Source organism: Neovison vison, chromosome 5 (genome assembly GCF_020171115.1).
Source record: "Neovison vison isolate M4711 chromosome 5, ASM_NN_V1, whole genome shotgun sequence".
NCBI classification, from domain to species: domain Eukaryota; kingdom Metazoa; phylum Chordata; class Mammalia; order Carnivora; family Mustelidae; genus Neogale; species Neogale vison.
Window position 1 is genome coordinate 15,648,082 of NC_058095.1, and position 16,348 is coordinate 15,664,429.

The following is a 16,348-nucleotide window of genomic DNA, read 5'->3' on the forward strand; positions in this document are numbered from 1 at the left end:
ATATAAAGATATACGTGTGTATGGGCTTCTAGTCTAACTCACTGCATTGCTTAATCTTGTTTTTAAATAGAGTAAAATGTAGTAATAACTGCACCCTGTAATAAGTAGGAATTGTTCAAGTATTTTTGTCTGGATAACAAAAAATAATAAATCAGTATCTTTGTGATATGATGATGATAACGGTTGTAGTTACCATTATCTGAGTGCTTACAGTGTTCCAGCACCATGCCAAGCATTTTATAAATGTTAGCTTATTTAATTCTCATATATCTCTATGCATTTACCTTATCTAATGATGAGAACCTGAGCCTTAGAAGAGATAAGAAACTTGACCCAAGACTTTAAGGCAGTAAGTGGTAGAGTCAGGGGTCCTTTGCAGTCAGTCTAACCGAGGGAGGGTGCTCTGAACCACTGAACTATATGATCATATTTCATGTTTAAGATCTTATCTGAGTACAAATTTTATTTATCCTATGTAAGTACTAAATACCACAAGCTGCATTCAACACTGTTTGTTGGCATGGTGAATTGATTTAGGATGAGTAATATGCCTTTTATGAATTCTTATTTAATATTTTATGCCTATGATATACTCTAGAGGATGGACTCTCTCTGGCAGCAGTGTGGATCCCAGAGATAGATCCTAGATACCTAGTATCAATCAAGTTCTCATTGGAATTTCTCCTTTAATCTGGGATGCTCGCACTGTGGTTATTTAATGCTCAAAGGATACCTTAAAAACATTGATGATTGATGTTTATGGATGTAGATGTATCCCTGGGTGAGATCTATACTCCCTATTAAGCAACATGAAATCACACGATAAAATATTCCACCTAGAGTCTGAAGGGGAAAGAGACTCTTATAATATTGGCACCATCGAGAAGAACATATCACCTCGGTCGTTCCCTGTTAGTCAAAGACGAAATAGAACGCCTGCTGCTGATTAAACTTAGGGAATGAGATTAATCCAAAAATTAAATCTAGTTTGGCTAGAATAGCACATTTTTAGCATTAAGATAAATTCTCACATTTTCTGCACATAGAACAAAACTCAAGGACAGATAAAAAAAAATGTGACGTAAGTCGAACAGTAACACGGAGCACACTTCCTAGACTGGTAAACAAATGGGCAGCTGGGTTCTTGTATTTTCATTCGAAGACTGATACGCATGGCCATGGCCACTTTGCATGGTGATGCTTGCACATTCGGGGTATTCTAGGACTGGAAGTTTCATGCTCCTCTCCATAAACTTTGTTTGAAGGACAGGCTGTTGACAGATTTCTGTAGTTTTCTTCTCTATGCTATAGAAATTAATCATTCTTTAAATCATTATTGCAAAACACTCAGACCATATCTTATAAAGTATCTGGTTGTAATAGTAATGATGAAATAAGGACAAAAATATGTGGTCAGATGCACAAAACTGGCCATTTCCAAAGTATAAGAACAGGATTTTTCATGTTTGTACTGTCTCTGTACCTCAGACTGCCAGAGAAACCAAAACAACATGACTTACATAATCTCAATTTTTTTCCAGGTAATGATATCCCAAGGGTTTGGGCCTCGATTATACAAGTGCCTTCAAGGTCACATCTTCTCTATCAAGAAGAGTGACAAAACCAGAATTTTCCACAGTGCAATTCACCTCTGCTTTGCTCTCTGTATTACTGATAATTCTTTGGGGGATACTGGAGGATTTGCCTCTGGATACAAAGCACAGGAAGGGCAGGGGGAGTGAAAAGGTCACTGAATGCGTCACTCATCAGCCATATGACTTGTGCGCTCGTAATGGTGATTTCTGCCCCCCTTCCCACCACCCCAGCCTGCTTAGTCCTTCAACTTCTGCTTGATATGAATGAAGCTAGAGCTCTCTCATGAGATAAACCAGATAGGGAACTCTTCAGCCCCCAGGGTCATGGGTCAAGTGGGAGCATTCCCCTCCCAGGTTTGGACCCCTGCCCAAAAGTCTCTGAAAATCTGGTTGTTAGTAAACCTTCACGGTCTGGGCCTGCCCTGCTATATTTCGAATCCTGAGGGAATACGGAACTTATCAAACCTCTTTTTAGAGGCTCCTCAGTGCCTGGAGTCAGCCTCCCAGGGGAAGCAGCAAGAAGCTGGTACCTGCCCAAGGAGAGCACAGGCCAGACCAGTCCCGATTTGCAGAGCTCAGTGGGTTGAACACCATGTCGGGCACTGCAGTTGCCGGCCCATCACTGGCAATGGGAAAAGAGCAGCAGGAGATCCAGTTCCACATGTAGGGGTAAACCTAACCAAAGCCCTCCTCCTCAGGTGAACATCCCCCCAAGTAATTCCCTTCTAGAGAGAGACTCCTGTGGCTGAAAACACCAAGGAAAGCATTGCCTCTGATCTGTAAAGGAAAGTTCCTTCCGATTGAGCGGGTAGTACAGAAGTGGGTTGCTTAATTCTCTCACTGCATAAGGCGCCACCACCAAATTCTGACGCTTGTACTGCAGTTTCTGCCACTTGCTCCTTCCTTGACCCAGTCTCCTTGACCCCGTCTCAGATTATCACAATGCTGACGGACCTGGTATTAGTGAGACATTCACCATCAAGTGCGGGATCCAGTATCAAGCCATCATTTCCAGACACCTGTCTAGAGGGGGCAGATCCCCAAATGCACAGTTAATGCGGCGGCCACTCCATTGTGCACCATGGCTTCCTTGCCACCAGTGGCTTCAACAGCACCTTAGACCGAGGATGTGTTACACCTAAATCCAAGACAGAGCAATAACCACCAAGCTCATGCTGCAATGTTCTTTAAAGCGTTACCTCCTAAACACATTTAAATTAGTGGTGCGGCAGGGGCGCCTGGGTGGCTCAATGGGTTAAAGTCTCTGCCTTCTGCTCAGGTCATGATCCCAGGGTCCTGGGATAGAGCCCCACATCAAGCTCTTTGCTCCACAGGGAGCCTGCTTCCTCCCCTCTCTCTCTGCCTGCCTCTCTGCCTACTTGTGATCTTTGTCTGTCAAATAAATAAATAAATAAATAAAATCTTAAAAAAAAAAATTAGTGGTGCGGCAAAGTAGAAAGAACGCTTATCATCAAGGGCCATCTCTGTCCCTCATTATAGTGTGAATTCAGACAAACCACTTCTAAGCACTTCAGTTTCCCATCAAGGAGATACTTATTAATGCTTATCTCGTGGGATCGGTGGGAGAACAAGTGAGACTCTTGTGTTCATACATAACATTAGATTACATTATAAATTACCTTGGTGTCCGACTAGCCACAAATGGTGCTCTCATAGGTATCAGTGGCAGAGCAGGTTCTGAGGCTTCTAGGATACCTTCTTTCGCTTCAGCCCTATCCCAGACCACATTTCTAAACACCAACTCAATTTTAAAAGGCAACTTAATTTTGGACTCTTTTCAAAGTGACATGCAACCATATTAACCATTTAACCAGAGTAGCATAAGTAGGGAAATATACAGCACCTCCGTCTAGTCAACTAGGAGTTGGAGGAGGAGTAGACTAGAAAGCAGTCTCTCAGCACAAGCAGGAAACCGTGTCCCCAGGACACAGTTGCTGGCTTATAGGAGCCTGCTGTAACTGACGGGATATTTCACCCTCCCAAACCTTCACAGAGAAGAAACAGGAGCTCTGATTTCCCCATAGAAAATGATGAAAATGATTAGGCCAGGACTTGGGGCAGAGGGAGCAGCAACCTTCTATGAAGAGGCACGTCATAAGCTCTTCTCCTCTTCTGTCCTTGCTGGAAGGGATGCTGTTCCAAATGCACAAACCTCAAGGACTCAGGGCATGTTGTCACTGCATTTACTTCTTCGTCAGCAAAGAAGATGGAGACCAAGAGTACCGTCTGCCCTGCTGATAGGAACAGGATTACTGTCCTTCACCATCAGCAGCCAGCAACCAAATAACTAGATTCCAGGTCACAAGGAGCCAACATGACATGGGAAGGCGGCAGTAAACCCGACACCAGCAGCAAATGGCCCATGCCCAGGCCTGGCTCAGTGGGATGTTGACCAGTGAGATCACCTGAATTTCCCAGAAAGCATGGCGAACTTAAGGCTATTATGAAGGCTATTACCCAACATAAACATTTGTTTGTTCATGATGATCCACACAAACTTTGGAGGTTGAAACAAAAACAAAAACAAAAAACAGACTTAGTGGCTTCAAGTAACCCGTAGTGGCTTAAAAAGTTAGACTGTCTATCCATACGTGAGGGCAGCAAAAGTCTAGAACTGCAGTGTCCAATAAAGCGGCCACTAGCCTTGTGTGGCTATTTACCTTTACCTTTAAATTAATTCAAAGAAAATTTTAAATCCAGTTACTTGGTCTCGCTAGTCACATTTCACATGCTCAGTAGCCACATGGGTCCCACGGCTGCCATACTGGATCGCACAGATGTAGGACATTTCCACCACTGCAGAACATTCTAAGGAACAGCGCTGCTCCAGACTGCGGTCAAGTTCAAAAAAACAAGACAAGAGGCCCTGGGCCAGGAGCGGGTTTTGCTTCCCAGAAACGGGCCCTGCATAATGCACAATACAGTGCTTTTGCATACTGCAGCCCCTTTGCAAATGTTGGCTCTCCGATGATGGCGCCGCTGTCCAAAAAGGCTAGCTCAATTTGCATTATGTGTTTTCTGCAACATATATTTGCATGCCTCCTTTCATGACCTATTTGTTCAGCCTATCCTGCCTATGAAACCTTCAGCTTCTCCCCTTTCAAACAACTCTCGGGGAGTTGCTCTCCTATTAATCTGTCAATGTCAACCTACCAACACCCTTACCGGTGTCATGAAAGCAGCCAGGGCTTAGCACAGCGCATAAGCGTTCCATGACTCACGCTTATAATTTTCCCTAACTTCTGCTTGTCCATTCTCAGATTCCTTGAGGGTCGGGCCTCCCTCCTCTCTGGCTCCAGGCCCATGTACGGCTGAGGCAGGTCACACACACACACATGGGTTCTAACTGCCGAGAGGCCCCACCCTGGGAGGCTGTGAGTCATCGTTAGCACCTGGTGTGGTGTTTGTCATTGCCACCCTCTTGCCTGTAGTTGGGATTCTGCACCCTCGAGGTGCACCTGAGTAATACTGCAGCTCTGCACACGACATCCCCAGCTCCAGCGTACGTCACGGAGAGGGAATGTTCAGCCCACGGTTTGACAAGTGCAGATCTGTGGGAATTCTCATCTGATTTGTGTGCCGTTTTAGTGTTGATCTGTTCACCATGGCGCGTCCCACAAGTGCCTCACACTCAAGATGCTGACTGCATCATCTGTTTCCTTCAGAATGGTTCCTCTTCCTGAATTTATTTCTGCCCAAGTCACAATTCCAGAAATTATCTTGGATTCCTTCTCCTGCTCCTTCTCACACTTCACAGCAATCAGACACCTAAGCCAGGCCTTCTGGCCTCCTTTCTTGTGAATCTGTCCATCAGCACGCCCCACTGCAGGGTCATCTTTTTTGGCCTGGAAATGGTAGGAGTCATTTCCTTGGACCTTGTGCCTTCACCTCACCCCTTCCAGCCAGTCTTCCAGATTGCAGTAAGAGTGATCCCTCCAGAAGCAAACTGGATAATGGCACTCCTCCATTAAAAATTCTTCACTGGATTCCCATTGTCTTTGGCATCAAGTCCAAACACGTTAGCAGGGTACTCAAGGTCCTTGACAGCCTGACCCTCAACTCTGAGGGCACCTCTTCTGTGAAGTTTCTAAGCTTCTGTTAGGGATCAGGTGTCTTTGTTGTTGTCCCTCCTCTGCATTCCCATAACACACTCTGGGCTTGAGCCCACCTTGGGATACATCTTCCTGTCTTGCCAGATCCACTCCCCAGCTGGAAGCTACCCAAGAGCAGGTGCTATTTACTGTCCTGTTTCCAGTGCCCCCCACCTAAGAGGAGCTCCGTGAATGTGTGATGGCTGACAGTTACAAGAACATTTTTGGAATGTGCACATGTTGTTGAAGTCCTAGTGATAAAGTTGTTAACAGCCAAAACACGAATCCTCATCATGAACAAGAGAAAACAGGAGATGCTGTTACTTGGGAGTGGAGTAGGGAATGGTCCCTGACATGGCCTGAGAGGCAAGGAGTTTGGTAAGGCTGCCAAGGTACAATGGCCAGTGTGGGCTTGAAGATGAGTCAGTTATATCCAACCACTTGGAAACCTCCACACTGGTGTTGACCAAAGAGGGACCAGCGAAAGAGAGTCTCCTTTTCCAGGCATACTTCTCTGCAAATGGACATATGGCTTCTTCAAAGCCCTAAGTTCCTTTTGTCACATATCAGTAAGAACACAAGGACATAAGAGAGCCTGGGCTGAGGCTCTCTGTGGATTGAGGAAACTCGGAAGGGCCCCAAGTTGGCCTGGGACTCAGTTGTACTTTATAAGAGAAATCTTGCTATAAAAACATAACTTAATGTTCCACCAGGGGACTCACCAGATTAAACTGGATACTAATTTTGTGATTTAGTCATAGATTAACTGGAATACCTGGAGAGCACGCCCCTCTGTGGACAAGCCAGGGCGCTGGAGGTCTTCAGTGGCACTGATGGAGCACACAAATGCTAACCTGATACTGGGCAAAGCCAGCAGTGAACGCTTCATTTCTCCTTCATTTCTGTGCTTTGTCTGAGTTCCACTAGGTAATTTAAAAATAGGCCATGGCAGCAAAATGGGGCAACTGTCAGTTCACATTGCAGCTGCTTCCAGAACGTTGTCCTGCCTTTTTTAACAGATAAGCAAGACAGCCTCAAGTCAGTCCTTCCACTGGGGTGATTCTGCCATGTGGCCGGGTGATACAAATCCCAATTGTTATCCCAGCTCAGTGAAATTGTTGATGCCGAGAATCAATGGCCTCTGACCCAGAGAGTTCCTTGTGTTAATTGGACTCAGCATCTCCGAAATTGCATGGAAGAAGATCATAATAAGTAGCTTTTTCCTGCATTTTATGCAATGCTATGTATTTACGTTTACCATATTTTATTAAAATTCCCTCCTTTAAAAAAAATGGCCCTAATTATTTTTTAAACCCCCAAAACTTGTTAAAAACCAATTAAAATTCCAGCTATCAAAATACAAAAATTTTTCAACTGCAAGATGTTATTTGGGTGCAGACCTGCATTAAACATGATATATAACATGCAGCATTTCATCCTAAAATTTTCTTTGGTATTGCTTTTATATTGCTTTATTCATTAAGGAATTATGAACCACTTGCATCCAAGACATGGTGTTAGGTGCCATAGGGACAGGCCACTAATGAAACCATGCCCCGCCCCTGGGTAGTTCACAGTGCTGGCGAAATAAGATGTCGCATGAACGCCTGCAGTTCAAGACAGTATCTGATGAGTGTAAGAGAAGGTAGAAGAAACCCTGGAGAAGCTTCACAGAGGATGCAGATTTTCCCCTGGATCTTAAGGCACGACAGGATTTGGGGAGCTGGAAGTGGGGGTGGGGAGCTTAGGCAGGTGGAAGGAACAGCCGAAGTCAAAGACATACAGGCACTCTTGGGCAAGGGGGAGCTGTCTGGTCTTCCTGCGCCATGGGACATGTCCATCAGACCTCTCTTCAGAGCTCCCCTCCCTGGGGGGCTCCGGTCATATCCCTCCTGCACCCTTTCCTTAGGATCAGGGGACAGGAGGGTGCCCTTCTCGCTCCCAGGTCTGCTCCTCAGGCTCTGATGGAAACACAGCTGCACTAAGGCTTGCCATGTTTTATTCCACTATCCCCTCTCCCATCCCCCACCACCCCTATTATTTCTTGGCCATTCTCATTCAGTGAGGACTCTGTCAGTGGCTGGCTCTCTGTTCACCCGTCTCCTGGTCTCCTGCCACAATCCTGGATGACTTTAGCACCCACCTGGATAATCAGGCCACACACACCCTGGCTTCTCAGTTCCAGATGCATCTTAAGTGTCCCCCTCCATGCCACTCTGCCACCACCTCCCCCCGCCAACGGCACATCCTGGACTGCAACATCAACCAAAATCCACTGATCATACCAGACTTCCAGTTCTTCTACTCATCCCTTTTTACTATAACATCTCTTCCACCTCTTGGGAACCTCTGGTCCATTGGCCCTTTGCTCTCTCGTGGGCCCCCTTACTGACTTTCCCTTCCTAAGCAGCCTAGATTCTGTGCTAATCCTCTTAATAAGGGGCACCCAGGTGGCTCAGTCGGTTAAGCATGCAACTCTTGATCTCAGCTCAGGTCTTGTTCTCATAGTCGTTGAGTTCAAGCCCTACTTTGGGCTCCATGCTGGGCATGGAGCCCACTTTAAAAAAAAAAAAAAATCCTCTTAATAATTCCCTTACCCTTTATCTTTTTCCTCATCTCTCTGGCAAAAATCTGGGCCATCCGTGGTCTCTGGGTCTCTATCAAGGCCCCTGGCAACTGCTGGAGAAAAATCACTGAAATGTGAGACATAGTACCCACTGAAAGATCACAGCCACCAGTCTCCTGGAACTCCTCAGTGCTGCCCATTTTCCCTGTTCCACTCTCTCCCGCTTCGAACCTTCTTCCCTTTGCGCAGTGTTTAGTCCCTCCTCTCTTCCACCCCACCCCTTAGTGGTCCTCAGACAGAAACTTCTTCAGCTCAATGCTGCCCTGCCCACTCATTCCCTTCCTTGTGCACCACCCACCGCTCTGTCCCACCCGTTACAAGCCTCTCCATCCTGACTCACGGTCCCCGCTCCTTGCTGTCCTCCAGCCCCTTATCCATCCAGCTCCCTTCCCCTGCCTGCATCTCCAGCTGCCCCAGAGCATCTAATCATAATCCAAGGTCTCCTACCAAAAACAAACAAACAAACAAACAGTTCTTCCTTGATCCCACATCCCTTCCACTTGTTTCTTCTCCTTTACACACAAACTTCTCAAAGAATTATTGACACTCACTGACTCCATTTCCCCACCTCCCACTCACTCCTCAACCCACTCCAATCTGGCTTCCATGATCGTCATTCCACCGAAATGGCGCTTTGTCAAATGACTTCCACGTCTCTGAACCCAGCAGGTCTTTCTGTCCTTGCCATGCTTGCTCTCTCGGCAGTGTTGATGGCCTCCTTACTCTATCCCTCTTGAAACACTGTGTCCCTGAGCTCCTACAAAGCCATCTTCTCCTCTAGCGTGCCTCCCTGTCTCCTCCTCCTCCACCCAGGCTGAGTCCCGGGGTTCCTCAAGGCTTGGTGCAAGTCTTCTCACTCCATATCTTCAGGGGTGGGGGGCAGTATCCTATTTTTGTATCACAGACCTCTGGGACAGTAGGGTGAACTCTCTAGATCTTCTCAGAACATTTTCAGATACATAAAGTAATAATATATAGGGTTTCAGAGGAAACCACTTTCATTGAAAGTCATCAAAATATTTTTAGAAATCTGTGATTCAGTAACGTCTGTGAAATGTGAAAATATCCATGATTGCTATTGGTGACAAAGTCACAAGTACTGCCGATACTATGGTGGTTCGTTGCCTGCGTTCAGAAATGAAAGCTATGTTTAGATTTCAGTTGAAGGTTAGTCGAAATAAACATGTAATTTTCCCATCCAAGTTCATGACCCACTCCCAGGAAGTCCTGCTCTATAAATTCTCCATAGGTCACCTTCTCAAAATTAAAACTGCCAAAGCCAAGATGCTAACTGCCAATGACTCCCAGATCTCTATATCCAACCCAGAACTCAGTTGTAATCTCCAGGGCTGAATATTCAATGGTTTACTTATTACTTCTACTTGGAAGTCTCCACAGAAGCAATACTGTAGTCCCCAACCTGGCCCTTCACGCTTGCTTTTGTGCAGCATCATCAGAATCTGGCACTTTCTCTCCTCCTTACCCTCATATTCAATTCAGTCACCAAGTCTTTGCCATTTTACTTCCCCAATAGCTTTTTAATGTGTGTGTGCTTCTCTTCCATTTCCTAATTAGGTTAGGAGACCTCCTAGCCAAGTCATCTCTTCTGCTCCTCCCCCTAAATCCCTCTTTCCCCACTGCAAGTAGAGTGATAGTGATGAGTGGAACTCTGGCCCACTTTAACCCCTTCTGTGGCTTTCTGTACTTTCAGAATGGAAACCAAAATCCATCATGGAGCCAACAAGGCCCTGTCGGATCTGGCCTGCTCTACTGCTCCATCCACACTGGTTTTGGGTCCTCCTATGTGCCAGGCCACCTTCTGCTAAGGAGTCTTTGTACATGCTGTTCCCTCTTCTAACAACACACACCCTGCCTTCCCACTATGCCTCCAATGTAAGCCCAGGTCTCTTCCTCAGAGAGGTTTTTCCAAACTGCCCCTCCCCCAACTAGATTAGGGCCCTTCTGCCCTATCGTCTGAGGCTGTCCATATGCTTCCCCCACTTTTTTTAAATTTAGGACATGTAATTTTACATTTAATGATTATTTGATTAAATGATCTACCTTCCTACCTAGACTGTAAGCTCTGTAAGAACCAAGTCTTTGTTTTACTCATCATTCCCATATCCCAATGTATGTGGCTATGTTGCCTTTTCCACGAAGAGTCGCTGGTTAGTATGAATTTATGTTCCTCCTAAAGCACCAAATGTGGGAGGTATCTTTTAAAATTTATCTCACATTGACTTTCCTATATTGATCATTGATCTCTCATTGTTACCAGATGATAACATGAAGGAAACATTTTAAATCTAATGAAATGTTTATTATGAGCCATAAAAGAAAACTGGCAGTGTTCCCACCAAGTACCTAGTTTATCCCAGCAGCCCAGCAATATCTATATATCTATACTACTGCTCCATTTCTTAATATTTTACTCTGAGAGCTTCAAAACATATAGAACAGTTGACAGAATTGTGTAGTGAATATCCATATATCCACCACTCACAGTCTACAATTGTTGACATTTTGTTATATTTGCTTTATCACGTATCCATCTATCCAACCACTGATCCACCTTGTGTTCTGGTGCATTTCAAAGCCAGATGCAGACGTCTGTCCTCCCCCCCACCCCAAAACGCTTCAATAGGTACATCATTAACTAGCATTGAATATTTGTTATGGCTTTTGTGGTTTTGATTGTTCATGTTTGTTTGTTTGTTTTTTCAGTTTAGAGGTAGGAATTACCTGTAATGAATTGTGAAAATTTTAACAGTAGTAATGAGTTTTGACAGTAATTTGACAGTTTACAGTAATAATGAGTTTTGACAAATGCATGTAACCATATAACCCCTCCAAAAAAACACAACAAAACCATGTAACCCAAACCCCCGTCAAGTTTTCATCACCGCATGAAGACTCCATATGCGCCCTTTTTAGCCACTTCTTATGTCTGTCCCCTCTCTGCTATTCTGCTTTCCCCATAAATTAGTCTTGCCTTTTCTTGTTCCATTTTTTTAAAAAAAGATTTTATTTTAGAAAGAGAGAGAGACACAGAGCTGTGGGGGGAGGGAGAGAGAGTCTTAAGCAGACTGCACTGATTGCAGAACCCAACATGGGGCTTTATCTCAAGACCGTGAGATTATGACCTGAGCCAAGACCAAGAGTTGGATGCTTAACAAACTACACCATCCAGGACCCCTCTTGTTCTATTTTCTAAAATGGTTTTAAGTTCAACTTTTAAGTCATCTCAGACCCTTTTTAGAACTAGGTGGAATATACTAAGTTGGTGAGATAAATGAGCCTGTGTAATAATGAAATTAAAAATTATGAGTAACTAATCAAAATTATAATCTTCTTCCAAAATGACAAAGACTTTTTAAAAAAGATTTTATTTATTTATTTGACAGACAGAGATCACAAGTAGGCAGAGAGGCAGGCAGAGAGAGAGAGGAGGAAGCAGGCTCCCCGCCAAGCAGAGAGCCTGATGCAGGGCTCGATCCTAGGACCCTGAGATCATGACCTGAGCCAAAGGCAGAGGCTTAACCCACTGAGCCACCCAGGCACCCCGACAAAGACTTTTAAAAAGAGAATAGTTGGAAAAGTTCTAGAGAAACTGGCATTCTCATACATATCTAGAAATGTAAATTGACACCAATATTTCTGGCAGACAATTTGGGAACAAAAAACTTTAAATCTTTGTAATGATTTTAATCTACTAATATAAATTCCCACTTTGGGAAACTTAAGGAGATAATTAAAGATGTGTATAAATCTATAAGAATATTCATCATAGCATTATTTATTATAGCAAAAAGCTGGAAGCAAAGAATATGACCAACAGAAAGAATTATGATAGATCCATCCAGTAATTGAGGAGTATATTATGAAAATAAAGAGAACTACCAAGAAAAAATGAACTTTATGTAGTGGGTTTAGTCTTAGAGTAATATTTTTATTGTAATTTTCACATTATTTCACATTTATTACAGACTAAAACAAAAAATTATTAATATAATTAAGGCATAAACATAAAATACAAATATAAAATTATTAAAGGAAGGGAAAGTTCCTTACAGTGTTACATTTTAATAAGAAATATCACTGTGAATTCATGATTTTTAAAATACGTATTTCTAATAAATTTTATTGAAAGGATTGAGGAACAATGCTATTCCACTAGCAATGAATGCACCTCACAAATATTAATTCCTAAGTACTGTTTTAACTAAAAGGACCCAGAGCTTCTTGGGTTCCAGGCCTGAGACAGGTAAAATACAAGGCAAAACTATGATATTTTATTATACCAGAAAGCAAAAAAGTGCTCAAAGACAAGTCAAAAGTCAAACTCAATGAATTTTTGGTACATTTTGAGCATCAAAGAATGTGATGAGGTAACTGAGTAAAATATATCCTTGAGACCACAATGATAATAAATAAATTACATACATAGATAAAAGAGAAGGGGGGGATTTCTCCTTTAGAGAAGAATGCCAACTATTACTTATAGAAGAAATGACAGAATTAGAAAAATCATCATTTTGCTATCTCTGTGTTATTATAAAATCAGGAAAAGTACATCCAAAGATGCTAAAATCATTGGGTAAAATGTTGTTTATGAATAGGCTAGTCAGTGTCAAAGAATCATCTATAAGATTACCTACTAATTGCAATGGGGGGAAATATAACTTTACATTGAAAAAATCTGGTAGTCACCACTTTTCCCTAGAGATCAAACAGAATTATCAAACAGCACTGTGAGGTGCTGACATGTGATGTTATAAAGAATATCACACCACCTATAGAATATGCATACTGAAATGGTTAATGTGAATTTTATTATGAGGACACAATCAAATTCGGAACCTAAGACCTATGAGGCTGGGACTCTTCAAAATAGTAAAAAAAAACATGAAAAAATGGACACCTGGGTGGCTCAGTGGGCTAAGCCCCTGCCTTCAGCTCAGGTCGTGATCTCAGGGTCCTGGGATCGAGCCCCACATCAGGCTCTCTGCTCAGCAGGGAGCCTGCTTTCCCCCTCTGTCTCTGCCTGCCTCTCTGCCTGCTTGTGATCTCTGTCAAATAAATAAAATCTTTTTTAAAAAATGAAAAAAGCAAAAAGGAAAACCAAAGACTAAAGGGACATAAAACTGCATGCAATGCATGTACTCTGATTGGATCACAGATCAAAACAACAGTTAAAAAGACATTTTTGGACAATCTAAATATGCTCCACATATTAGACAATGTCATGGAGCTGTTACATTTTCTTAGGTAAGATAAACGATATCGTGGCTTTGTAGGAGAATGTTTTGATAGGAGATGCATGTTTAAGTATTTAGGGTGAAGTATCATGAAGTCTAGTTACTTTGAAATTCTTCAGAAAAAGAATACATAGAGAGCACATGCATGAGAGCACACACGTGCAACCTGACAAGCTAAAGAGTAATGGGTGTTTGGTTTTTTTTTAAAGATTCTTTTTTTTTTTAAATTTTTTCCTTTTTATTTATTTGATAGAGAAATCACAAGTAGGCAGAGAGGCAGGCAGAGAGAGAGACAGGGAAGCAGGCTCCCCGCCGAGCAGAGAGTCTGATGCGGGGCTCGATCCCAGGACCCTGAGACCATGACCCGAGCCGAAGGCAGAGGCCTTAACCCACTGAGCCACCCAGGCGCCCCCCCCCACTTTTTTTTAATTTGAGAGAGAAAGCATGAGAAGGGGGAGGGTCAGAGGGAGAAGCAGACTCCCCACTGAGCTGGGAGCCCAATGCAGAACTCCATCTCAGGACTCCAGGATTATGACCTGAGCCAAAAGCAGCTGCTTAACCAACTGAGGTGCCCAAGAGTAATGGGTGTTACTTGTACTATTCTTTCAACTTCTCTGTAGATCTGAAAATCTTCAAATTAAGACTGAAAAATTTTTAAACAGGTATCTGTTGATGCACTGTATCATTAAGTGAAACAGTAGATATGGAACAATTCTATTTTTTAATCCTATTCATACGTATGCACTGATGTGTGTTAGAGTAAGGTCAGTGGCTGTGACAATAGGACCCAAAGCATGGTGGCTCCAACAGGACGGACATTCTTGTGCCTGTGACAGTTCAGGCTAGATGAACCAGATCGGCAGGCAAGCGGCTCTCCTCCACCAAGACTTTCAGAGACAGGCTGACAATGGTTCGATTGTCTTCAACACCCGACTTTCAAAGTTGTTACCTTGCAACGGGAAGTGCTGAGCCAGACACTGAAGCAGAATGCACAGATCACTCCCACTCCCACCGGCTGGTGAGACTTCCCTCCTGAGTTCACATCCAGTGGCAGAGGTTCAGTTCAAGGTGGGCGGCCATATCTAGCTTCAACTCATTATTTGAGAAGGTATTTCTCAGTGGAAAGCTGGTTGCCTCCATCACAGTCATGAAAAGGGAGTCTTAAAGAATACAGACCAAGCTATTTGCAGTTTTTATTTCAAGGTTAATGCGGTTTTGAAGGTTTTTAATTTTCTTAGGCTTGTCTTTATTTTTCCATTATGAACATGCATTTCTTTTGTAATGAAGAATTATACTTTATAAAAATAGGCCACTGAAACTACAAAAAAAGATTATTTCACTGGTAAATCTGGAAGGGATGCTTTATTTTCCCGCTCTGAAAGATAGATGCTAGTTTTAACACCGTGTTAAGCATTTTTCTACTCAGACTTCCAGCCTCTAATCATATTGACTCTCAATCCTTTGCTTGAGTCTCAGAGCCCCTTCCCCACCAACTGACCCTACCTTGCTATCCAGCTTTTGTTCTCCCGCTCCTTCCACACTCTCTGCTCTGGCCCCTTGCCCTGCTGTCTGAGAATCACGCCTGACTTCTTACTCCATCCATACCTTGGCTCCTGTGCTGCCTCTAATCGACTCAGTTACTAGTCATCCTTCAGGTTCCAGAAACCACCACCTGCTTCGTGAACCCTGCCTTGACTTCACATCGTTTTCTGTGAGTTCCTTTGGAATTCAGAACTGGTGCCACCCAACTGATCGCTTAATTAAATGTTGTTTTGCATTTTGCTCGTATGGTATAATCTTCTCTCTCCCACTGCAAGCTTTTTGTCTTCAGATTTCTTCATGGTGCCTAGCATGGGGTTGAAGACATAGTAGTTGCAAATGATACTTCTCAGTTAATTCCCACATTTTAGATATATTCTTTTGAGTAGGAGGTAATCTTGTAGGTGATCTCCATTTGATGGCCAAATCTTTCACGTTCCTCAGATGTTCCTCTCAGCTAAAAGGGGAATGTGAATTCAAATAAAGAATGGAGGAGAAATACATTATAGCCACACTGCCCATGAGAAATACCCACTGAGGGCAGTCTCCGTGTGCTACTAAACACTACACTGGGGGCGCCTGGGTGGCTCAGTTCATTAAGCGTCTGCCTTCGGCTCAGGTCATCATCTCAGGGTCCTGGGATCGAGCCCCACGTTGGACTCCCTGCTCAGCAGGGAATCTGCTTCTTCCTCTCCCTCTGTCTGCTGCTCCCCCCGCTTGTTCTATCAAATAAACCTTTTAATAAATAAATAAACCTTTTAATAAATAAACACTACACTGTAGCATTCAAATTTTAAAAATCCCAACATTTTCCGGCCACATACCACTTCCTTACCCACTGCCCACCACAAAGAACTTTATCCCAGAGAACAGCATACATACTTGTCCCCAAAAGCATAAAAATGTGTCACCACCCAGGTATGTCTACAACACACAAGAGATCAATTTGCATTACAAGGAATACCTAGCAAGTGTCAGGAAATCTGTCATATTTGCTATTTCAGTAGCTTGCAGCTCTGAGTTTCACCCAGAGGCCATTCTATAGTGAGATGGACAGTAAGCACAAAGCCAACTCAAGAGTCCCACATGCCCGTCCTTCAGCGAGTAGACCCAGTGGTCATCAGACATTAATCATCAAGGCCACTACTGCTTTCAGATCAGTGTCTCAGGCTGAGTCATTCTAACCTGCTAACATGAGAATCACAGAAAATGGCAGGT

General features: G+C 43.5%; 1 protein-coding gene across 1 annotated transcript in view; it reads left to right on the plus strand.

Moving 5' to 3' along the window:
- Positions 1 to 16,348, plus strand: part of MARCHF10 (membrane associated ring-CH-type finger 10) — a 76,867-nt gene that overhangs the window by 10,276 nt on the left and 50,243 nt on the right. The gene's annotated exons all lie outside the window — the stretch shown is intronic.